The following is a 26,710-nucleotide window of genomic DNA, read 5'->3' as shown; positions in this document are numbered from 1 at the left end:
AAGATAATGTGGTTGCTCCATGCTTATTATTAAAGCCTTCTGCTCCAACAATCTAATGTTTGCTTTATGTTTCTCTTTTTTTAAATTACCCTTAGTGGATGGAATGTTCTAAGAGCCCTATAGCGCTTCTTCTGAGGGCCATAGCAGTTGTCAAAGGCCCACTCCTTCATTATAGGCCCTCGTCTGCGGCTCGCGCCTATAGCTTGGGTTCAGGGCCTTTAACAGCCAGTATAGCCCTCGACAGCGTTCTATAAAGCTAAATAACTTATGGTACCAGTTACACCATTTAGGTCTCCAGTAAGCAGCAGCGGCCACTCCATTAGGGCGGAGGAGCATCGCCCCCGCCTTCACCAGTACCTAAAACGATAATAAAACGAGTTTTAAACCCGTTTTGTTATCGTTTTATTTCAATACCCTGGACCCATCCCCAGGACTCTGACAAGTTATGTGGGTGGGTACAGGGGATGACCCTGCTGATGGGGAGTGGTGGGCACTCCCTTCACTGCGCATGAGGTGACAGCCAATCCCCTCATGCGCAGTGTAACTCTCTCCAGCCCCAGCTGCGTTGCTGGGGCTGGAGAGAGCAGGCACAGGCTCCCAGTTTTCCTGGGAGCACAAATTGCCGAAGCTCAGGCCAATCCTGAAGCTGCTGTCATGCGAGAGCAGCTTCAGGATTGGCTGCATGGCAGGCTGGGCCTGTTCCCAGCCCCAGAAACAGGAAGATCCGATGTACGGTGCACGGGAGACAGCGGTGGCAGCAGCGTTACAGTAAGTTGGGTATTTTTTTTAATTTTTTTTTTTACCCAATCCCTCCCCATATCCCTCCTCCCCAACTTCCTCCCCCTGCCTGCCCCCCCCCCCCCCCTCCCCACTTTGTCAGGAAACGGGCCGCTACTGCTGTTAAGAGCAGGATACATTTTGATTGGGTATTCTCCCTCCTCCTTGGTGTTACTAATACCTAGTGCATTGGTAACTCGTGGCAGTGCGGAGGGATTGGGAGTGCTGGGTGGGGGAGAATATTTCTGATCACAGCATTTTGGGAAAAGAACGTAAGAGAATTGTAGTTTCTTCACAGATTCCTACATGTGTTTGCCTATTTTTTCACGCAATTTTCAGATGTTCTAAGCAGCTAAAATCTACGGGTGAAATTCTCCCAATCCAGAGTTTCCCTGGATTTTCTCATCCTAGTTGGTCAGGTAACCCATATTACAGGCTTCATCGTGATTACCAGGTTAATGCTAGTTTTAGATTAAAACTGCACAAAAAAGTTTATCAGTATTGTTTATGAACTGTGGTTGGGTGTTCACCTAATTTCCATGATAATGGAATGAGTTCCTTAGAGCTATAAACTAATGGTAAAAAAAGGCTTGAGCAACCATTTAATTATTTATTAAGTGTTTTAACTAATAACATGAATTGTATTTTTATTGTTATGTGCTTTTAAGATATTTCTATTACAAAATAAAGCTTTGATACTAATACTAATACATTTAATTGCTGAACACATAATAAACTTTATGCAACAGAATTGAAACAAATATCATTAATCACTTCGATTACTCGTCACTTAAGTCAGGCCTCATTGTCTGCATGCCATTCTTTATTCGGACTCCCAGTCTGTCACTGCACTTTGTTGTTTCCTGTAGGGCAGGACCCGGTGCCTTTTGACATATATGGCTGTCAATAAATTCCATATAAGTGAAGAAATGTGCCTTGTTCCTGTGCTGCATACAAAATGTGAGTGGATGGAACATATCAAAATACATTTATACTCCTTTAGCATCCACCAGTCGATACTTTTCCTACAGCTTATACCGGAGCTGTAAATTTCCAAGCAGACAGAAGTCTAAGAGGTTTGATATGTTATGTTTTATTCCTCTCTGCCACACCTCACAACTAGATCACAGTGTCTTATAATTCAGATGCCTGGTGACAACTGGTGTTACAGATTACGTTCAGTCATGGGGTGGGTGCAACCTCAGAACTATAAATGAAGGTGAAGAATCTGATTCACCTTAAAACACCGTCTCCCAACTATTTGTATATCCCTTGTTCAGGACGGTAAACATAGTTTACAAAGATGTTTACACATTGCAAGTCAATACAACAACCGTGCTGTTACATCGCATGCCATTACAACGCAAGCCGGTACACCGACTTGCTGTAGGGGGCAGACGGTGTTGGATTTTAAATCCAACACCTTCCCTACTGTTGCACAGAATGGAGTTGGAATAGTAAGCTATACTATTCCAACATCCAGCACCCCCCCTACAGCAAGTCGTTGAATTGACATACGTTGTAATGGTCTACGATGTAACACCGCGGTCGTTGTAATGACCGCAATGTAATGGCATGCATTCTAAACGCATGCGTTGTAACGTGGTATATTCGTCCCAGGTCCTCACCCTCTCTAATATGAATATTATTTCTATAGAATCTAGGCTCTTTTTGTGCCACTTGCTTTGGTTCAGTTTTGAGAGAACTCATCGTATATTCCAGTTAACATGTTGGCTTCTCTTTCAAATTCTCTTTAATCCTAGCATTTTTATTTGTCGCACTTAATCTGAATATTATTTAACATGAGTGTTACATGGCCCTGTTCATTATTATTATTGTTTTACAAATTTATATTGTTGTTCTTTTTAAAGAACATTAACATGCACAATATCGAGATAACGGAATTGAGTAATACTAATCACAGAATCATTAATACTAATATTTAGCCCCAAGTGGTCAAAAAAGAGTAGCGGCGGAAGAAGAGGATAGCGTGTGGGGCAGGGAAACTACACATGTAAGCATATATGTTGAATGTTGAAATCAAGAAGAATGTACATTCACTATCCAAAAAGAATATTTAAACAATATTACGATAGAAAAAAAAGACAAACAATGGCCACAATTATTTATCTGCATCCCATAACTTTGATGCTCAATTGCCTAATAATTAAATGTTCACATCACCTACAAACATGTCTGTATATTCTTGAACTTTGTTTTTCTTTTATTTCTTAAATGCATCATGTATGTTTCATGAGTATTTTTCCTACATTTCTCGATTAAATACTTTAATATTATTTACAATTCAAGAGCATTTTTTACAATCACAGAAGACATTATTTTCTTAAATATGTAATACAGATAGAAACAAACTTTTAAAAACAGATGCGAGAACCATTGATAATTGATTCCACATTTTTAGGTCGAGCCTAGACAGCGCATGCGCTCTCGCAAGACCTATAGTAAACAGAATATGGAGGGTAATTTGTCCTGTCGCTTGCCATTGGTTAATTCTGCCATTGCTCTTCTTATCTTGCTTATGGTTGGCTTGCGATGCGAAACGTCGCTTCCGTTTTGCAGGTAGCAGCACCGACTACCTACTGTTTAGTTATGCTGCTGGGCTGTTATTTATCCATTTAGGGACTACTTCCTTGTTATCATTCGGCTAACCTGCCTTTGCGCAATGGCGACTGGCACGCTTACAGCTGTAATGCTCCTTTCTCTCAGCGCAGTTCCCATTTCACTTCCGTTGTGCTGATCAGCAACTTTTTCCCCCACATTTCAGGCGTTCATTTCATCAGCACAAAACCCATCTTGCCATCGCCGTGCTGGTCAGTAATGTTTGTTTTCCAGATTTCATGCGTTTATTTCTCTCAGCGCGGCTCCCATCTCACGGTAGCTGCGCTGTTCAGCTGAAGGGGAGTTTTAATGTACCTTCTGGTTGTCACCGAGGCACAAAAGAATGAAGAAAAGCAGTGTGACCTTTCACGTAAAAAAAGGAGCAATGAAGTGTGGTTGGGTTACAGTGTGTGAAACCATTAAATCCAATCTGCCCTGGTGAAAACTGCAGCACCACACTCTGCACATGCTGCTTCTTACAGATAGGGCTTTAAGTGGGCTCACCGGGTCTGAGCACCGGCAGTTTTTTTAAGGGTAGCCTCCAAACGGGTCTCTATCGGGCTCTGTTTTGTGTCCTGGCACAGACGGTCCGTTTTTTCCGAACTGCAGTGACAACAGGCACATCATGTTCGTGTGCTCACACTCTCACTTCTCACTAGTGGGGAAGTTATGGCATGACGTCATGCCAGGAGAGCGTTGGAGGAGAAGGGAAATCCTTTAAAGAAAGTCATATTCTCTCTGGATTTCCCTTCTATTTTTGAAACTCAGGAGCAACAACATTGTCGTGGTGTCACCAGGGCTTTAAGGGGAAGTTTTTTCAATATTATATACCAGCCATAGTTGCTGCTTATTTACCTTATACAACTAGCAACCTTTGACAAAGCCAATAGTCCTGGCTTGTAGGAATGATATGACTTATTGTATCGTATATCTTGTCGCAATGACAGGAACAGCAAAATACAAGCCGGGCGGCACACTGTGCTAAACAGATTTTTAGCTTACTTGTGTTTTTAAGCCATGCCCTTAATTACATTGGCCACGCCCTTTTGAGAGACACCCCCCCCCACAGTTTTTTCTTCTCACTTAAAGCCCTGCTTACAGAGATATCCAGCCTGCGTGACTGGGACACACAAGTTACTCACTCAGCAGCACTGTTTGCTTTACCGTGAAAAGAAAGCCCCCTCCCCTCCCGCTCTGGCGGGGGCACCTCCACTTCAATAAACAGTCTCTGTGATGAGTGCAGGCTGCATGGTGAGAAATGTGAAATCCGAGTCGGGGAAGTATGACTTCTCAGAGAGGCGAGGAGGGGTCGGAGGGCTGACTTTAGGTAGCACATTTCGTTAAAGCTTGAAAAAATCCCAGACCTGCAGAGCGCTATTTGACAAGACTCTCTAATAAATATTTGTTCCCTATGGGAGGATCCTCATCTCACTCTCAGGCTATCTTCAAAATTGTCTGTTCTCGGCGTTGCTTGGATGGAGGATGTATTTTCCAAGAAGGCAGGGGAGACGGTTCAGCAGGTTACTGTGCTGGCTGCATAGAGCGGTATGTGCCCTGGAGGATACAGGCTTGAAATCCTTGCATAGCAGACGCGGGCTTTTATACTTGCAAATTCGATAAATAAGGGCCACCGAGTAGGGGCCAACACGTATTTAGTTTGGGCGGTATACGATATAAATGCATATTATGTTATTTTGTGTCTCATAAGTGACACCTAGGCCCTGTGAGGGTAGTTTGAAAGAGTAGTTCGCGGGTACCCAATATAGGTCCAATCAATCAATCAGAGTACTTGTAAAGCACGCTACTTACCTGTGAGGGTCCCAAGGCGCTGCGGGGAGGGGGGTGCTGCTCCTGCTCGAAGAGCCAGGTCTTGAGGAGGCATCTGAACGCAAGTAGGTCTTGGGTCTGCCGTAAGTGGGTAGGGAGGTTGTTCCAGGTCTTGGCGGCGAGGTAGGAGAAGGATCTGCCGCCGGAGGTCATTCGTTGGATGCGGGGGACAGAGGCGAGGGCGAGGCTGGCGGAGTGGAGCTGGCGGGTGGGGGTGTGGAAGCTTTTCAGGTAGGATGGTACGGCGCTGTGGAGTGCTTTGTGTGCGTGGGTGAGGAGCATGACGGTGATCCTCTTGTCAACGGGGAGCCAGTGTAGGTCTCTCAGGTGGGGGGTGATGTGGCTGCAGACGTTGACGATCAGTCAGGTGGAGGCGTTTTGGATGCGTTGTAGTCGTTGTAGGTGTTTGGCTGGGATTCCTGCGTAAAGTGCGTTGCCGTAGTCCAGTCTGCCGCTGACAAGGGCCTGTGTCACCGTTCTTCTTGTTTCGGTCGGGATCCACTTGTAGATCCTACGGAGCTGAGAAGGGCCGAGTCAGTGCCAGCCTTTCAGGTCAGCCTCTCACAAGTCCCATGATTTAGAATCACTTCCTATAAATGTTGGCACTGATGCGGCCCTACTGGAACAACACAGAAATAGCCACAGAGGTGCGTGTTTAGGCTGTTTGGCTAATGTTTCCCGAAGAGTGTTATACTGGTTTCCCATTGTGCTAAAACGAACAGATGTGAGAATGCACATCTACCAGTTAAAGAAATAGCAAAAAGACACACGATATTAGAAAACGTTTCTTTGAGATCAATTTACATATTTTCTTTCTAAAAATCATTGTCCGTTCAGGTCTCTCCAACTCGAAGAAATCCATCCTAAACTAAATATGCTGCTCACGATGGTAGGGTGTTCTATGCTAAGGAATGCCTCTGTCAACCCAGGGCAACTCCCTTAGGCCAACCAGAACCTTCGACCTAGTGTCTCAGGCTTGCACTCCAAAGACTTTCGGCAACCGCGACCCTACAGCTGAACTCGGATGGCGGTTTGAAAAACAAAAATTAGTAGATCCTCGGTGGAGAGTTAACCTACAAACAGAAAAATCATTAAAAAACGTATTTTTGCTTTATTTGTCCATGACTCTCGATCGCAAATTATAGCGGCTTCTTCCAGGCAATTCTTGATCTTCAAACAACAAGTCAGGCTCAGTATTGTTCAATCGATTCGAAGGAGGCACAGCTTCTTGTAAAAGATCGTCACTTGGTCTCTCAGAGTTCGTACCCTTCAGACGAGCATCGCTAAATGGCAAAAATCGTGGAACAGTGTCTGTTTCAGAGTCTGGAAGTACCTCCTGGACCCACTTATCGTACGGTAAGGGCAAAGGTGCTCGCTTACAGTGTACACCGTGGACCCAGTTTTTCTTGCCTTGTACTCGAACTGCAGAACGTGTCGATAGTAGTACTTGAAAGGGTCCCGTCCAACGGGGCTGATCATTCTTGTTCCGCTGGAAATTTTTGATGAAGACCCATGAACCAGGTTCAATAGCGTGGCCTGGATCTTCTGAAGCTTGTGGTAGGCTCTCATGCACCTGCTGGTGTAAGACACACAATTTAGTCATCAGTTTGCGCAAATAGTCAAGCAACACAGGGTACTCAATCTCACTGAACCTAGTTGGCTTTGGCACACCCCAAATATTAGCTGGGCGACCAAAGACAACTTCGTAAGGACTCAAACCCATTCGCGAATGCACAGTCATTCTTGTAGACAAAAGCGCTAAAGGCAAAGCATCTGGCCACTGTAGACCAGTGCTCGCTTGGATTTTGGCTAATTTTAGCTTTAAGGTGCCAGCACTCAACTAAACCAGCTGATTGGGGGTGATTTGCAGCGTGGAATTTCTGCCGAATACCTAGTCCCGCACACACTCTCTTCATGACTTGACCCACAAATTCACTCCCATTGTCACTCCAGATAATTCTCGGCATTCCAAATGTCAGGAAAAACTCTTTTATCAGAACTTTCGCTGTGGACAAGGCAGTATTGTCCTTAAGGGGATAAGCTTCTACCCATCTAGAAAAGGAGCAAACAACCACTAAAACATATTTCAAGTTGTTGCATCTCTCCATGTGGATAAAATCTAGCTGCAAAGCCTCGAACGGATACGTAGGAGGAGCAAAATGACCAGCTGGTGTTGGAGTTCCCTTACCAGGATTGTACATCAAACACACCATACAGTTCTTAACCAAATTCTCTGCACATTTTGGAATTCCCGCATTCTGCCAAACCGGAGCCAACAACTTGCAAATCCCTTTCACGCTGATATGTGCCATTCCGGAAGCACATACGCGTTAGGCAACAACCATCTCTGATGCTCAGACAAATCAGTCCAACAACCATCCGAATCCAATCTACCCTTGCTTTCTCTCCATTCATTCAACTCTTTCTCTGTAGCTTCAGCTTGAATGGATTTCACACTCTCACTCGTATCTTCATACATACTCTTCTCTGGAACCCATCTCGCCGGACCTGCAACATACATTCGACTCATCACATTTCTCGCAGTTTCTTTCGCAACTTCATCCACAAACGCATTTCCGCGACCAACATCATCCGTGACTTTCTTATGGGCACTGCATTTCACGATCGCTACTTGCAATGGCAAAGTAAGAGATTCAAGAAGTTCATTCACCAACTGTCCATGCTGGATCTTCGTCCCATGCGAAGTCAGGAACCCACGTTCACGCCACAAACGTCCGAAGCTATGAGCCACGCCAAAGGCATATTGGCTATCAGTATACACATTCACTCGTTTTCCTTTCGCCAACACACACGCTCTCGTTAATGCAATCAGCTCTGCTGCTTGTGCTGAATTATGTGGAATACGTGCAGCTTCGACAATCGTATGCAAAGTCGTAACAGCATATGCCGCTGTCGTATCACCATTCGGCAACTTAAAGCACGAACCATCAACCCACAAAGTACCATCACACTCTGGAAGAGGAGTGTCCCTAAGGTCTACTCTCCCTTTTGTCTCTTCTTCAGTTCTCAGAAAACAGTCATGCTGTTCTTCACTATCTGTCTCAACTGTAATTGGCAAAAACGTGGCTGGATTCAACGTGTTACATCGTCTAATGTGCACATGACTCGCTAACAACGTCAACTCGTAACCCAACAACCGAGCACTAGTTAAATGCTCTGTCTTCGTACGGTTCAACAAGGTATCCACTGCATGTGGAACCATGACCACTAACGTGTTGTCCATAACTAAACCAGCAGACTGTCGGATTGAAATAGCCGCTGCCGCTGTGGCTCTCAAGCAACTCGGCAACGCTCTAGCTACCGGATCTAAGGTCGACAAAAAGTACACACATGGGCGTTGCTTATCGCCAAACTGCTGAGTCAAGACTGACAATGCACATCCCTCTCTCTCGTGGACATACAATGTGAAAGGCTTACTGTAGTCGGAAGTACCCAACACAGGAGCCGAACACAACGCATCGCGTAATTCAGAAAAGCTCTTTTGACATTCGTCAGTCCAAGGAATAGGATTTGGAGTATCTTTAACAGTAAGAGCTATCAAAGGCTTCGCTAACAAAGAAAAATTAGGGATCCACTGTCTACAGTACGACGTAATACCCAAAAACGCACGTACTTCTCTCTGTGTCGTAGGCACACTCATTTTCGGAATAGCTTGAATTCTCTTTAGGGGTCAATTTCCTTCCCTCCTTCGATAAGAGGTGACCTAAGTAGGTTACTTCTTGTCGACAATATTGCAACTTGGAGAGAGAAACTTTGTGATGACAATCAGACAAGTGGCGTAGCAATAACAAAGTGGCTTCCCTACAAATCTCTTCAGTATCAGCGGCCACTAGCAAATCATCAACGTACTGAATAAGGGCTGCACCATCTGGTAAAACCAACAGATCAAGTTGTGTTTTCAAATCTTGGCTATAGATCGATGGACTCTCGCAATAGCCTTGAGGAGCGCGCTTAAAGCGGAAACTTCGTCCTCCTAAAGAGAATCCAAAGATGTCCCTACTCTCTATGGCAATCAGGATGCTGAAGAAAGCATTCTTCAAGTCGATCACCGAAAACCATGTGGCAGTAGCCGGAATCAGAGTCAACAAGGCAGTGATATCAGGCACGACAGGAAATTGTGGAACAACAATCTTGTTCACTTCGCGAAGATCGATGACAAACGTATATACAGGAGGCTGTGAAGAATCAGTTCTCTTCAGAACAGGCAAAACAGGACTATTGCACACATTACCTCTCGTTTCCTCAATGACACCCTTGTCGATCAGATCACAAATAATCGCTAAAAGTGCACGCTCACCATCACTCGAGATACGATACTGTGGAATGCGCGGTAACTTAGCATTCGCCTTCAGTGTCACAACATATGGGGGAATTTCCAGTAGGCCCACATCACTCGGACCAGTAGCCCACAATGAATCTGGTAAAGAAGACAATTCAGATGGAAGACTATCTTTCGATACGTACATTGGAGAGATCACTCTCTCACCCAAGGTAAGACGTACTCTTGACGGAGAACAATACAGTGTCGCATACAATCTCTTCAACAAATCCAATCCCAACAGATTCTCATTACAACCTGTAGTCAAAAGAGGGGTGCTTCGAACTTACGAGGACCAACAGAAAGAGACAAAGGAGCAGAAATCGGATTTGTAACGGGGGCGCCAGAAAAACCTACAGAAACATTATCAAAGCCAGACAAAGGTGCGCCAGGGAGTTTAGAATGCATAATAGAACTCTTTGTAGCACCAGTATCTAGCAGAAAAGGTTCTGACACACCTGATGCAATCACTTCCACATAGGGTCCACTCTGATCTACTGGAACTGAAACAACTCCCTCTCTTTGTCCATGGCTGTCCTAACAATCATTACCATTTGCTTCGTCACCTTCAACATAGTAATCATCCATATAGTACTGTGCTGTCCTACCAGACAAACCTTGCTGTTGATCAAAACTATTCATCGAGTTCTGTGGAGGCAAAGAACGTGCGTTCTGTCCGCGACCTCTACCTCTAGGCGCATGTTGAGCACCTCGACCTCGTACACCAGAAGCACCATTCGTACGCTGTAACAGAACCGGACAACTATTCTTGTAATGACCCTCTTCTTTGCAATACGCACACTGATTAAGACCATACAGGAAACGCTGTTGAGAAGACTCGTTCCTTTGCGAGTTTCTCGAATATTGCTGAGGTTGCTGATAATCGCGCTGACTATTAGTACGGGGTGGATAAGCTTGTTGTAGAAGAACTTTAGTCTTCAATTCCTTAGTCTTCTTATCCGCTTTCTCTAACTCATCTTTCCGTCTATTTTCATAGTACTGGGCCGTAGCGAAAATCTGTGCTGACGTGGACACAGCCCAAGCACTCTCGGAATCCTTCAACTTAGTGCACAACTCAGGAAGCAAATTATGCACAAATTTGTCAACGAACAATCTCTGGCCACCCTCGGTAGCCATATCCTGACCACTATGATCTACAAAAGTCTCTTCAAACCGCGTGAAGAAATCAGACACAGTCTCGTCTTTCTTCTGCTTACATGCGGACAACTTGTCCCAATTAACACGCACTTCGGGCATCAAAGTCTTCATGAAATTAATAATCCTACCAGGGAGTTGAGCAATTAGATCTTCAGGCATAGCACCTCCAACTTGTCTATCATTCGCAGCAACAATATTAACCCAAGTATCACCCAATTCATTATCATGATCCGTATGTCGAATCACATTCCAGATAGGCTGTGGAACAACATTGCCAAACAACATGTCTATGTTCGCTAAATTCATAATGCACAAACCCACAGTTTGAGTGAGCTCTTTATAATATCCCGCCGGATTTTTGCGCGGATCAGGTAAAGTCTGCTCAAGTGCTAGGACTCCAGCACGCTTCCAAGGAACATGTACTCATACTCGCTGGAAGTGCGCAGCAACAGGTGGAACAACATTAGCATCAGCAGGTCTCCAAACTGGAGGAACCTCACGCATCGGATACTGACGCGCATTTCTCCTAACTGACGAATCAGGCTCAAACAATCGCTCAGAAGGAGCATTATTACGAAACGACAACAACGTCGACACCGCTCTCTCAATGTCGAGAAGACTCACAATCGTCCCTTTCACAAACTCGGAACGCACTCGATACAATTCTTCAGGCGCTTTATCCACTTCGTCCCTCCATTGTTCATGGAGGAACACACACATCATTTCAAAAACGTATCGTTTCTTTGGTGCTTTCCATTGCCGGAAAACATCCATAATACCCTCAAGATCATACTGGGAGGTATACGTAACCCATCTACGTTCCATTTGATCCAAAACCACATGCTCATCTGTGTCAGGCAATTGACTACGTAATTGCCTATCCTCATGCACTGGAGACATACCCAATTGTCCCAACAAAGGAGGAAAGAAACCAAAAACTGCAGCAGTCATTCGCTGTCTAGTAGAAGGAGAAGATGGAAGAATAAGGGAAGATGGAACAATAGAAGAAGAATCTAAAGTCGGAGCAGAAGGAGTATTAGAATCAGGCGTAGGAGTAGCAGACAAAGGGGGAGGCAAAGTTGGCGGCCCCTGAGGAGGCCGCGCCAAAGGAACAGTAGCCAACGGAAGAGGAGCTGGCTGTGGAGGAATTACGGGTGGCACTACAACTGGATGTTGCACACCCACAACTGGTGGCGGTGGTGCCGTAGCACTCTGTGCATAAGGGGGTGGCGAACTCAATAGATGCAACATTAAAGGATCTTTCGCAAGATCTTTCTTGTCTTCCTGCTCTTTAGGCGGCAAAACTGGGTAGCATCTATCCACCGCTAACTTCTTCACCCTAAGCATCTGTTCACTTTCTTGCTCTTCCTCATTATACCTATACGCAACAGCAGCTTGTACCATTGACATACCTCGTTCTCGTTTATTCTTCTTCGCTAATTTAATTTCTTTCTGTTTGGCTTCTTTGCGCCATATGCGGAAAGAGTCAAACATTGCCGGCCGGGCTTTCTTCTTGAACAGCTTCGGTTCGAGATTATCTAAAATCTCACTTTCAAAACTACCATAACGGGGCCACTGTAGGAAACCGTCTTTCCTCGTATATTTTACCCAGATCTCATTATAACTAATAGGACCTACACCATGCTTCACGTATAATTCATATGTAGGAGTTCCAATCTGAGGAACCGGACACGAATCCTCTAAACGGGAATCCTTAGAACAACCACAACCAAATATCTGTCCAAGTCTGCTAAAACCAGGCATCTTGCTCACTAGTCTAGCTTCTAACTACAAGGGAAATCTCAAAACGATAATCTCGCGAATACACGAGTCCCTTGGCTTTGGGGCCTGCAGGTACCAAATCAAAGCGATCCACTAAAGGGATACCAAAACAAACTAAGGACTAGGAGACGCTCCACTCATACTTAACTGAAATGCCGATGGCGTCAACAGAAGACCCGTCAATCGTCTCGCTCTACAAACGTCTAAGGCTCCAAGACAGGGCGACAGTCAGGGCAGCAGTCCTTCGTAGCCGTCGGAAAGCGGGAAACCTCGCAGCAAAGACTTTCGGACCACGCCGACATACAGGGGTCGATGAAGTGGTTGGCCTTCCTCCAGAATTTTCACACGAAGCTCTCCACGATCTTCGGGCTTGGACCGGTACCGCTGAAGTCGCCCCACGTTGGGCGTCAACTGAAGGACTGGGTTTTAGAACCCAGCGGCGTCAGGGAAAACGCCCGATGCCTTCGAGTTCCCCTGCCTTGGCAAACAGAGACACGGGATACTTCTTGATGACGTCAAAGACCAAAGTTTATTGGCTGCAACCAGGAACAGAGATCTACGAAGCACACACGGGTGGTTCGCTAGAGACTGCACAAATTCAATGAGCGGAGCATGGTCTTTTATGCCAAAAATCAAGCCTCAGGCAACATTCCAAATTAACATTGGGTTCATACAAACTGACCAATGGCAGCGTGACATTTCAAAAGTAACGTATGACAACAATCCCACTTTCCATTGTCCAGCCCACCAGAAATGACCAAGCAAATTCCAATTTCTTGTTCGGTCAGGCCGGACAAACCCATCATAAAACCCTCAACCCAAATCAGTGATAATGTCGTAAAGGAAGGAACAGAAACAGATTGGAATCAAGATAGAAAGGTGGGTGCAGTGTACTATAAACTCGGGCATGTCCTGCTCTTTGATCTTTATCTGACCAGCTGCTTAACAAGGAACTGGCTCAGCGAGGTCAACCTCGGGCAAGGAGTCAGTTCAGCCAGGTCATTCAGAAGTCAGCTAAGGCATACGTGTCTCAAGGACACGTTCGGCCGCAGTCATCGGCCTATGTGAGGGCAACCACACAAAATGGCTGCCACACACAAAATGGAACCCGAAGGTTCAAACGAAATCCCCAAATACAAAGTGTTCTCATAGATCGATTCATGCGAAAACACTTGTACACGCTACACTCATCATTTGCGGTCTGCTGACACCAAAATCGTCTATTTCCGACGACCTTTATTGAACGGGTTCGGAACCACCGAACCAGACCCACAAACTCACGGAACTACAACGGCCTCTGGTTGGAGGCCGAGGGGTAACCTATGGTGCCCCCCTGTTGATTTTTTTTTTTAAAGTTATTTTTATTGTAGTCACACATAGCTCAGGCCAAAGCTCATACATGTATCGTAGTAATCAGGGCACTGCTGCCTACCATTTCTTGTCCCATCACACACAGCCTGTAAGCCCACAACCCGGGGGTCGGGCGGCAATAAGTTCCCAGTCCCTCCATGCCAGATGCCAATGTTGCAGGAGTACCATTCCATAGAAGTTTGTGCATGACTACTTTTCGTCCCTCACCTAACTGGTGTAAATGGCCCCCCCACCTCCCCCCCCCCAAACTAACAAAACACCTCCACCCCCCCCCCTCCCCACCATCTGCCCGAGGGTCTCCAACAATGTCTGTTCATGTCCGCCTAGGATACGTTCCCTGGTCTCCAATAGCTAATGAGTCTGTTTTCGGTCACTTAGCTTATCCTGCCATTCCTGCCCGTGCTGAGGGTCTCTTCCTCCTCTTCCACCCCACTATCTCTGAGGGCCTGTACCATCACCTCCCATGCTGTTGCTGCCTCAAGCGCCCCTGGATTAGGAGTCCTGCGTGCCAGCTGGTACCTGTGTGTGCTGTCGCAGGCCGCCCATTTCAAGAATTCGTTAAGCCATCGTCTGGGAGTCGGGCCCGCCCTCGCTTTCCAGTGCCTGGTTATCTCACGCTTAGCCACTATCAACCCCATATCGATGAATTTGCTTGTGAGTTTGTTTTTGGGGGTATGAGGGAACCAGTGTAGTATACAGGCCGGCGGGTCGAAGTCGATGGTTCTGTCCGTCACCTCATTCAGGGTCTCTCCTATGGCCTGCCAGTAGTCCCGAAGGGCCGGGCACGCCCACAGCATGTGTACTAGTTCAGCTCCCTCCTCCATACAGCGAGGGCATGCCGCTTCTATCGCTCCAAAATACCTTTTAATCCTCCCTGGGGTCATATACGCCCTATGTAGTATATAGTAGTGGATGATGTGGAATCTCGCATTTCTCGTACTATTGCGGGCCCGGCGCACGAGCTGCGCCCAAGTCGTGTCAGGGATGTCTTTGCCCAGGTCAGCCTCCCACTTGGTCTTCAGCGACGCAAGGGGTGGTAGATGTTCGCGCAGCATCCTATTATACAGGCATGTCACTGCCTTGACTGTGCCCGCTGCCATCATAGTGTATTGACATGCCACAGCCCGTCTATCCCCGGCGACTTATTGCGAGCCATTCTCTTCACAGCCCTCCTAATCTCACCCAGATTAATGTACGTCCCCAGCTCCTTCGCCTGCTCCTCCTCCAACCGCGGTAGGGTTAAGCCATCCAAGAAGGCCTCGGCCGCTCCCCCCCGGTCACCTGAGGTACTTTTATACAGGCCCTCATAATACTTTTGGAAGCCATCTACTATATCTGACTGAGTGTAACGCATGCGGCCATCCTCACCTTGCATATGCAGTATGGGAGAGCAACGTTTAGTGGGGTTCGAAAGCCATGCCAACAGGGTGCCTGTCTTATCCCCCTCTACGTGGGATTGCAGCATGTACGTTCTATGGTCAAAAGCGCGAAGCCTCTCCACCTCGACCGCTACCGCCTCCCTAGCCGAGCTGACTGCCTCCTGGAGATCTGGACGGCCAGGTCGCTTCTTCTCTGCATTCCTCAATCTAGCGTCCGCCCTATCCAAGTCCTCCATATACACCTTCCTCGTGCCCGCGTACTGTGTTATGCATAGGCCCCTCATTACTACCTTAAAGGCATCCCATTCCGTTGCCCTAGAGGCGGTTGTCCCCTCGTTGACAGCAAAATACTGGGTCATCCCCTCCTCCAGGGCCGCACCAAGTAGCGGGTCCTCCAGAATTTCCGGTCTAAGTTTCCAGGTCGGCACCCTGGTCGTCTTGTGTACCCAGGCCAACCGAACCAGGAGTGGGTTGTGGTCCAAGATCATTCTCGATAGATACTCCGACCCGGTGACGGCCGGCAATACGCCTCGAGAACACAGCACCGCATCCAAACGGACGTGGAGGTCATGTAGCCCGGAGAAGAAAGAATAGTCACGGTCAGTTGGATGTTGCGCCCTCCAAACATCAGTCAGCTCCCAACTCTCCTGCCATTTCCGCCTACCCCTAGTCAGTCGGTGCACAGGGGAGTCCCTGAGTCGCGGGTGGGATCTATCCAGGGTAGTGTCCGCTATGGAGTTAAAATCCCCCCCCAGTAGGATCGGGTCCGCTAGGGAATGTGCCAGTGTCCCCGACAGTTCCGCAAAGAAAGCCAGTTGGTCAACATTCGGGGCATATATACTAGCCAGAACAATGTCTCTGCCCCTCAGCTTACCCTCCACCACCACATACCTCCCCTCCTGGTCTATCAGCTGGCATGTGAGTTGGAACGGTGTGCCTGCTCTGACCCAAATCAAAACACCCCTAGCATAGGCTGAATAACAGGTGTGAAAGAGCTGGCCCCTCCACCTCCTCTGCAGCGCCACTCCCTCCTGCTTCGTGAGATGCGTTTCCTGCAGTAATGCAATATGTACCCCCCGCCGCAATAAAAAGGCATGCACTTTATGTCTGCGCTGCATCGTGTGTAACCCCCTCATGTTCCAGGTTATGCATTTCAAAATGTTCGCATTAGCCATTGTCCCGCAGGTCAGAACGATGTCTTCCCCCCAGTGCTAGTCCCTCGCCGATGGTGGTTCCCCCCCAAACAAACCATGACCTCCCAACCATCCAACCCCCAGCATTCCCAGGGTCATTGGTGTTAAAGAAATCAAACAAACCCCAACAGTGCAGCCCCCACCCCCAGAACAGACCCCAATACCAAGATATCAGCTCCCATCCAAACTCCCGCACCTGATTGACCCAGGTTGCTACTACACGGCCGTAACCGTGGGTGCCTTAAGGGCCTATGGAGCGCGGCCTTGGCCGGAAGGGAGCCACGCAGCCCACCCCCCCGCCTCTTCCCCAATCCCCCATGAAAGGATCCAGCTATGAGCCCAGTGTCCATCCCCGGTCCTCATGTCTGCTAGGTCGTGAACCCCCGTCCAGTACCCCATCCGTTACCCCTCGCCTGCAGTGTGCAAATCAGACATTCAGGCTCTCCTCCGACGTCTGTGGCGTCACCAATGGGCCCTTGGCATGATGGATCCCAGATAGGTCCGATTCCGACCCTGAAGCCGAAGCATGCGTGTCCGAGCCCTGTTTGGAGCCGGAGCCCCCAGCATGCGCCAACTTCTCCACTTCCTGTAGCGCGGCCTTCCGTTCAGCTTCGGTTTGGGAGGCCGTCGGCTTGCGCGGCCCATGTTTCCGTTTTCGCAGTCTCTTCGTCTTCCGCAGGCCCGCTGACGACCGCTCCCGTTCCTTCTCCCTCTCCTCCTGGGCCTTGGCTCCATCTGTTCCTGCCTTATAAGTTTCCCACCAGTCCCAAGCGTCCGCTGCCGTACTGAAGAATAGCGTTTTTTCATCCACCACTATTCGGAGCCTCGCCGGAAATAGCAAGGAGTATGAGATGCCCTCGGTGCGCAGTTCCCTTTTAATCGTTAAGAAGGAGGCCCGCTGCCTTTGCGTTTCAAAGGTGAAATCAGGAAATAGCGTGACTTTGCTGTTCGCAATCTGAAATGGGCCAGCGTCCCGGGCTCTTTGCAGGAGCAGGTCCCTGTCCCTATAATGTAGCAGCTTGGCTATGATCGGTCTAGGCGGCAGCCCTGGCTTAGGCGGTCTGGACGGGACCCTATGCGCTCGCTCCAATGTGAAAAAGGGCGACAGACCCTCCGGCGCTACCACAGTCCTTAGCCAATTATCAAGATAGGCCACCATGTCCTTCTCTCCCTCTGTCTCCGGCACGCCTACTATCCGAACGTTGCTGCGTCGACTCCTTTTTTCCGCATCCTCAACTCGCCTTTCTAACGCTTGAATTCGGTCTAGGGCATCCGTAAGTTTGCTCTCCAGTACTTTCTGAGCAGGCGCCAGGTCCTTCAGGGTGCTCTCAGTGTCCTTAACCCTGTCCTTCAGCTTATCGTGGTCCGCCCGGAGTAGGCCCAGCCCCGATGCTACCTGCGCAATGTCGTTTTGCAGCGTGTCTCGCGTGGCCGTTATGGCCTCCAGGATGCGATCCTGCAGCCGCTGCAGTTCTGTGGGTTCAACAGGGTCACCCTCCGCTGCATCCGAGGTCGCCGTCCCCTCCGCCTTGCCTCTCGGTTTCCCCATTTTGCTCAGAGTTCCGCCTCAGGCTTCCGTTCAGAGCCCGGTGTCCCTCCTGGGCTCCCGCCGTTCCACGGGCCACCCGATCAGTGCTGCAGTCCCGACGCGCGGGCGTCACGGTTCCACCCGCGTTCGTTGCTGTGTCCACCAGGGGTGTCGGGGGTCCCAACCGGCCCCCCCGTTTCCAGCCTCCAGCGACCGCTCTCTACTCGCCCTTCACCGCTGGCCACGCTACGAATGCCTCCCGGCCCCAAGGAGCTGCCCTCGTGCAATTTCAGGCTCCCTCCGCAGCTCGCTGGCGGGCCGATATCGCCTCCCACGGCGTCTCTGGGCCTCGACCGCCCGGCCTCTTGAATGGCTCTTACCCCCTTCGGCCGATCACTGTCTGCGGGGGGGGGCGAGGGCGCCGGCCACTCCTGTGCGATCTACTCCGCCCTGGCTCACTGTGCGTTCCCCCCTCTCACCTGCTCTCCCGCGGGAGGGGGCTCCAGGGCAGGCTCCGGTGCTCGGGGCTCGGTCTGCGCTCTCCTCCTCCCGCAATTGCAGGTGCTTCCGGGCGGCCCCCTTTCCTAGCGCGGCCGCCTGCGTCTCACCAGCGGCCAGTCTCGCCGTCTCCAGCAGCTGCAGTCGCCAGACCCGTTGGTCCCTCCGCTCTCAGGGGACACCGAACTCCGATCGCCTCTCAGGCGGCGGCCATGTCCGACCGCAGAGCTGCGCTCCAGTGGGCGGCCAGGCCAGTCTCAGCACACTCGGTTCCTCACCGCAGCCGCCATCCTGACCGCCTCCTCCCTTCGGCTCCAGCTGCTCCGGTTTTCGGCGGCCGTACTTGGCTAGGCAGCCCCTGTAGCGGCTCCACTTGTGCTCCGCAAGCCCCCGTGGTATGCCCCCTCTGCTCCGGGGCTTGCCTGGGCTCCTTGCCGTCTAGATCAGGATGAACGAGGGGAAGAGGCACGGAGCTCTGGGTTCACGCCGCCATCACCCTCGGCGTCCAAGCCACGCCCCCCTGTTGTCCCCCTGTTGATCCCTGCATCCTGTGGCAGACACCTTGAGCGGCCTTCCACGGGGTGCAGGGATGAACTGCACCTACTATTTTCAAAATGGAAGCATGCATTCCGGCTGGAATACATGCTCCCATTCTAAAGTATAGGCATGCGACCGAACAGTGTTCTGTCGCATCCTAGTTAGTAAGTCGGGACCGCAAACCTTGTGTCGAGCAGTCTCCTGACCGAGACGATTTTGGGTGGTGAAAACTCGTAATGGGGCCCTTAGTGTATGTACGGTATGCAACTCAGAAATGTAACATAAAAACAGCAAAGTCTATAGTATTTGTACACTAAAATTGGGCCTCATGCTAAATATTCCTGATGTGGACTTAATGTGATCATTTATAGCTTAATATCCTTATTTATCATTTAGTATTATTACTTTCAGTTCCTATTGTAAAGTTCTTTTGACGGAGTTGTCTTCGCCAACATTCTGTCCTCCACCACTTACTTTTGCCACTCTCAGCATGTTTATTGAAGATGTTTTCCATAGACACATGCTTTTCACAAGTGGCAAACTTTTGTCCCTAAAGCTTCGAGTCAGGTCTGTGTAATAGGAAAAGAATATTCCTCTCCCCCTTGTATTGTGCAATGTCTAAATACGCTTAAAATATTTGTTTGATGTGATTCTACAGCACATCAGAATAGACCTACTCACTTATACTTTACAATATGCCTATCCACTGCTCAGCACAGTGCTCCACAATGCAACTTGAGTAGTGCTGCTTAGGTCAAGGAGATTCATCTATATTGACTCCGGCTTCATTTATGACCATTATTCACCAAAGGCAGCAAAATGATCGCCAGTTAACATTTCTGCCGTGCATAGAGCTCAAAGGTGTATATGTTGTCTTGAATACCATTTACTGTGTGGAAAGTTTGTGCATCTGTATCTCATTTTGATGTCTGTTTCCTTGATTTGACCTTTCCTAATGATAGAAATTGGCTATCCCTTCGTTCCAGTGTAACTGACTCTTGCTTCTATTGTCTGTGCTGGGGCACAATTTTTCCGAAAAAGATGTGAACTAAATACATTTATTTTGTAATTATCAGGTGTACTTGTGGATCTTGATAAAGCTCTGTATTTTCCATTACATCTTCACGCAGGCCACTGAATTACCTTTGAAAGCAAAGCATCCTGACTCACATTGCCTTCCAACCTTACTCATAATTCAGCAGTTTGTCAGGCTTTTTTTCTCAACCTGGGGAAGTCCTTGGTGCAAGCTCCGCTCCATTTCAAATAGGCCAGAAAGGCTCCTCTACTTTAAACTTGCTGTGGTTCTGTGGCGCAGTATTGGTTAATGTTTACTATTAATCAAAAGCCCATTGTAAAAATGTGGCCATATGGAGTTGTTCAGTCAAGAAATGTTTACTTTTTATTTTGATGTGCTCCATAAGCATTGTAGAATAATGTTTTTCCATCTTGATTAGCATAAGTTATATTCAGTTTTAATATCTAGATTTTTGTAGTAAAATGCAATGTCTAGATTTCAACTAACTCATGAGTCAGTATCAGGTCCTTCACAGCTAACACTTTCGCGCTGCAGTGTATCATCAAGCTACTCCAAGGCTCATATATAGGAATATTTTTTTAATAAATATTGTCTTGGAGTGAGTGTAGTGTAGTTCCTAGTTTCCCACTAGGCCCTGCGCATTGGAATAACATAAACAGTAGTATCGACGTGGAACTGCGGATATTCCAGGCCTCCACTGACTATGCTAAACTTCATTGGGTGTGTTACCAACTAGCTCAGAGGTCACTGGATACTTTCTTCTCTGCATGGGAAGTGATCAGCTTCCCTGGCACAGACAAGAAGGGATTCAGTTTTCCAACAACCGTGCAACATGACAACTTTGCTCCTCAGATCAAGAGTCAATCTCTAGGGTCGTGTGAAACAATAGACAGGTATTTCACTCAGTCAGTTTAGTGCAGTTTACTTTCACGAGATGTAGAGAATAGAGAGACGGGCGTTTGTCAATAAAGGGTTAACATTTATTGAACAGTCTTTCTTCTCGTACAAGAGAAATGTATTGCCACAATTGCAAGACTTGTTATTATAAAAAGTACGTACAGTAAGATAAGTATTGCGAAATAGAACTGTAAAAGCATTGATATGGTTTCTTAGCCATACAATGGTTAAAAGTAATAAAACATATATACAGTCATATATACATTAGGCTAAAATACTCAACTGGCGCTTCTAACTAAGCCTACCCCAGTGTGCCTGACCTAAGCCTAACACGTGGAAGGGGAGTAAGTAAGTAGCTTTAAGTTAAGTTGGTTTTGCCAAGGTTTGTTTCAAGAATTCTCATCTAAGGGTTTAGTCAACACCATACCTCTGAATAGAATGATGGAGGATTGGTATCTCCTTCAGGGGAAGCTCGATATCCCTGTCACCCGCGAGGGTAGACCGGAAACGCCGGAGCTGGATTTCTCTGCACGAGAAAGGCAGCGGCTCTTCTTCAGCGCGTCGAGAGGAGGAGGCTGGGGACAGCGTCCGCGGCAGCTGGAATCTGCTGGGCTCTTCTGAGAGGGACGGCTGTTCAGTTCCTAAGCGTACTGCACCATCGTTCGCGCTTTGGCGGCGATAATGGTATCAGTAGCTTCACCACCACAGGGACAGCAGGCTGCAGCGACAGAGTGCTACAGTGCTCAACAGCAATGGGATGCACAACAGCTCACAACCACAATTGCTTAAGGCAACGTTGGTAGTATTTATACCTGACAGGTGCCGGGTTTGACGCAAGTTTGCTGGACATAGGATGTCAATTAAAGATGTCACTAGGAAGTGATAGCTATCAGTTGCTCATTAGAGTTCTATTACTAATCAAAACAAAGAAAAGGGGATTTCCCAGTTTGCTGAGTTTTTATCTTGTTGAAGAACTCGGAGTGTTAATCTAGGAATATCAGATAGTGACTTCTGCTCTGTCATTGCACTAATTGGTTGCAAAGGAAGTGGCAGAGAGAGATATCCTTGAACGTGGCTCTGTTCGTGTGAGGTCAGAGATGACTTTCTGAATATCGCACTTGAACGGTTATGCCAATATAGGGAATAAATGGATTTATAGCCGAATAGGGGCATAAGGTCACAGTATCGATCAGGAACTAGGCATGGGCGGAAAATCCGTTCCGCTCGCGGATTTTGCGGATTTTCGGGAAATCCGCAATCCGCGAGATTTGCGAATTTCCCGCAAAATCCGCAAATCCGCGAGCAGCGGATTTTGCTCGCACTGCTCGCACTGTTCGCATGAGTTCGCGCCCCGCGAATAAGTGCAAAATTGCAGAAATACGATCTTAGCAAAACTGAAAGTAACTACTTACCAGGTTCAAAAGTTCAGGCTCATCATTAGTAGCCATTTCCTGGAGTGCTTCCTGAGGGGCCCCTCCAGAGTTCAGTTGCCAGTTGAAACTATTATGTGACCCTGCTCTGAACCTCAGAATAGTTACACATATGCCACAAAGGTCCTGAATTACAGCTAAGGGAGACAAGCAGGAGCCAGGCTGGAAGTTAAAATCCATTAATCAGCCCCTAATTCATTATTGTCAGTTGGGGCAGGGCAGGTGTTGTAACTAATTTTGCAACAATGAAAGCACTTAGCAAGTGCAAAAGATCACTAATCAGGGCGCACTAAGGAAGCAGGTGCCAGCTAAAAAAATATTCTGTGACACATGAATCAGCCCCAAATTAATTCAGGTCACTTGAGGCAGGGAAGGTGTGCTTTGCTTTGCCGAAAATAATGTACACTGGACAACCAGAGGGTGTGGTGATGAAACAGAGGGTGGCATGGGTGGGCCAGAGGGTGGCATGAGTAGTCAGAGAGTGGCAGTGGTGACAGAGAGTGGCAGTGATGAAGAAGAGTGTCCCAAACAGGCTGGACACGTAGAAACAACAAGTTCGCGAAACTTGCGACCCGACAGGTAAGTTCGCAATTTGCGAAAGTGTACAAAACCCTCGCGAACTGGCAGAAACACGGGCGAACACAAAAAAAAAAAATCCGCTAATTCGCGGGAATTCGCGGATTTTGCGGATTGCGAATCCGCAAATCCGCAAAATTCGCGAACGCGAGATCCGCAAAATTCGCTCATGCTTATCAGGAACCTAGATAAACACGCAACACCCACTCCACGTAATCATGTCCATCAAATTACTAAAAGTAGAGCAATTAGATGCATGTGTAACATTACCCACCCCAAAATACATAAATGCATTCGAAATAGGCGTATATTGTAATACGTGAAATTTAGGTACTGTACGTTTTTTGAAGCATAGAATCATTCAAAAACTTTAGCATACGAAATCAATGAACGATTATGCGTAAAGAATTACACATGAAGTATCTCTTAACAGAAGAAGGGCGAGATAAATCATCACATATAAATGCATTGCAATAATGTGTGCTAGAGGCTAATGTAAGTTGTTATGTCTCTAGGTGTGTGTAAAAAATAGAAGTACAAACTTCTGTTCTTTAAGAATAGATTTTACCTTAAGCAAAGAATTGTTCGTGCCAAAAAAGGGTCAATATTTGAAAAATATCCAATTCAAAAGGAATTAATGCTTGAACGGGGAAATAGAGTCCCAACGCTGTTAGCAGTTTTTGTTGATTAAAACTGAAGGCCGAATTCAGAGTTCATGGGAACGCTGTGTGTCGGAAAGCTTCTCAAAGTTATTGTTTCTGTATGGGTGGGAACATCATATCAGACAGGCTCTCAAAGAATTGGTCTACAAATTCAGGTGATAGTTCAACCAAATTAGATAGCGCTGTAACTTGGCAGGTGTGAGAATGATTGCTGTCATCGAAGGCAGGATCAGCAATGCTCACTGAACGTTGTACCTGGATGATGTTGCTCCACTGTTACCACTTGGTTGTAGCACAGGAGTCTCCACGAATGCCGTCATCAGGATTGGTAGCCGCTGGGGACAACACAATGTGTGAGCCGTTATTGGACTGAGCAAAGTATCGACGTCCATTGGTACTGCTGATGGAAGTGAAAGACAGATGTCCAACACGCATTCATCGCCGCAAAGCATACATCGTAGCACAGGTAAAATGCAATTTTGCCATACAGGTCTGAATGAAAGGAACCAGGTCATGTTTAGATCTCTCAGCCTGGCCAATCCAAGGACGTTAGTTATCCTGTCCCGGTAGCGCATTGCTAGGATTGTCTCTTCCATTACCATGGGAGCTATGTCTGAGCTGAGGCTTGCCATAACGAAGTAGGAGGGTCAAAAATAAAATCCCTGCTACAAGTCCCAAAAATAATGGTATGCCGCCAAAAATGGAGTGCACAAAATTAGGAACGATTCCCAAAATTGCTTGAAAAGGCGTTAGCAGTCCCGTAAAGACTGTCTTGAATATGCCTGGGATGCTTGTGGCACTAGACATGTTAAGGAGTTGGCTTAGCATTTGTACAAAATGCACGGGGCAATTTGTTGATAAAAGGTCATGAACTTCAGTAGCTGTCCTTGCAACTAGAAGATCATACGTCTCTTTTGATGACGTTATAGGCACTGTTGTCTGTAAAAGTACAGATTTCATTTTGCTTAAAGTATCAATTCGTATAGAATAGAGATTCAGACGAGGCCAGATGGGAGTCACCGTGTCTGCAGGCCCACTCGGAAACAATGCTTGCATACAGCATTTGACCATGGACGTTACTTTCACTAGATAACTTTTCCCTGGCACAAGGCCACAACATCTGTGATCCGTTCTAAGAATGTAACTCCCGTTCGCGAGTTGCATAAAGAAGGGCTCTATCTGAGTTGCAGGTGTGACTAGCTGGTGGCATGAAAGGTTGTTTGAATATCCATCACATGCTCCGTGTAAATTAATACCCTGACACAAAAGTATACCGCTTAGTGAGTGTTTACAGTTGTTACCACTAAGAAATACATTTTTGTCGCTGTCACTATAGCAAGAATGAGTGTATGGTAATTTCCATTCTGATTTTACATATCCTTTACCCAATTGTTCATACTGGCCAGCAGGTATGTACTCAAGGCACTTTTTAAATCGGAAAGTTGTTATCGGAATTGTGATAATTCCGTGTATTATCCATTCAATGACAGGACTCTCTGACATTGTCAATGGTAATCTCTCGAGTTTTTCGATGCTCAGGATTGTATAGTCTGCTCCTTTCTGTGCCAAACTGATCTGTTTATCAGTAAGGTTAAAACTGGAAATTAATGACGTTGTGTTGATTAAACGCCAAGGCACATAGCCTGAACGAAGATTTTGCAGCGTCCAGCCTAATTCTATAATAGAACGTAATTGAGATTGGCCATGTTGTAACATTAGCAAGTCTCTATCTATCACATCAAAGGCAGTTGATACAATATTGTCCAACGAATATATTCTGGAAGACAGAGTCATTAACCCATTGTCTACTACAGAAAGTGATTTTTCCAAATTAATACGATCAATTTCTCGTATTTTTTCAGCAGTTTCAATTCGTTTGACTTTCCAAGCCTCGTTGTAAGCAGCATAGATACTGGTCGCTATGAAACGCTTTTGACGCTGTTTGCGTGGTCCAAGAATGAAATCGCGCAAATCAGCACCATCTTTTAGTAAAGACAAGTGTTGCTTAATTTCAGCCAGTGTGGATGTTGTTAGCCATTCAAGGCAGAGTTTCCCTACACTGTATGTTGTTATTATCCTTGGATGTTGTCTCTGGGAGTATCTTGAGTCTAATCTGGTCATTTTTAACCCCTGTGTTTTATTCAGGAATCTATCTTGACAGCTGTTTGTGTCAGTAGGCCAGATTAACCACTTTTTCCAATCAGGATGTGTTCTGTTGAAATGTAAAATTTGTGACACGTCTAACTCAATATCTGTGGTTGCATTCTCAGGTATTGGCTTTGGTATAGACGGTGTTTTAAGGTCTTTTATCTTAGCTAGGCCAAGACAAGATGTTTGGTGTATTGTGTCATTTAAAAATAACATTTGTTCTGGTATCATGCAGGTTCTAAATAGTGCTTCAATGCCTTGCACCTGCCAATCTTTTGTACCCCAAATCGTTTTCGTTTCAATATTATTTTTTCAATAATCAAAAACCAAATGTCATCATTTTGTCATAAAATGCTTCTGAATATATCAATTTAGAATTTGTCAGCATTGTTTTCATTCCTGTTTTTTCTAACAGTTTGTAATAAAACGTTTCTGCATCACTGGTGTTAAACCCTGAGAAGTATTTGAATTTCTCAAAAAATGCTTTAGAACTGCTTTTAGGTGGTGTAGAACAATGTTCCCATTGATTATACATAAAAACATTTCTAGGCTGTGCAGATTTATGCAAGTAATGATCCCCATAGTGGGTGTAACAGAATAACTGCTCATAACTAGATGAACCTTGTAAATAATCATGATCTGTGAATCTAGCTGACATTACTAAATCAGACATCATGTCATTAATACTGTTAAAGTCCCAATCATCAGAGAATGTACTAGGTGTCACAAAGTCACTTAAGGAAACCTTTAGTTGATGAGGATACTTCAGGATTTCGACCGGACCATAGATCTCATAGTCTGTTTTCTCCCATACAACCCCACCAGGTATTGGAATTGCTGTGACATTTACTGTTGACAGTTCTCTTTTCTTCACGTGGGATGATCTGTGTGGTTTCAGGACTAGGTTGATGTTCTGACTTGCTGTGTCCATTGTAATATATTTTCCTTCAATG

At 46.7% G+C, this 26,710-nt stretch overlaps 1 protein-coding gene across 1 annotated transcript in view; it reads left to right on the top strand.

Moving 5' to 3' along the window:
* Positions 1–26,710, top strand: part of LOC147733239 (malignant fibrous histiocytoma-amplified sequence 1 homolog) — a 196,805-nt gene that overhangs the window by 133,685 nt on the left and 36,410 nt on the right. The window lies entirely within an intron of this gene.

Source organism: Lissotriton vulgaris, chromosome 2_1 (genome assembly GCF_964263255.1).
Source record: "Lissotriton vulgaris chromosome 2_1, aLisVul1.2, whole genome shotgun sequence".
Taxonomy (NCBI): Eukaryota; Metazoa; Chordata; class Amphibia; order Caudata; family Salamandridae; genus Lissotriton; species Lissotriton vulgaris.
This window is presented reverse-complemented; position numbering and strand designations above follow the sequence as displayed.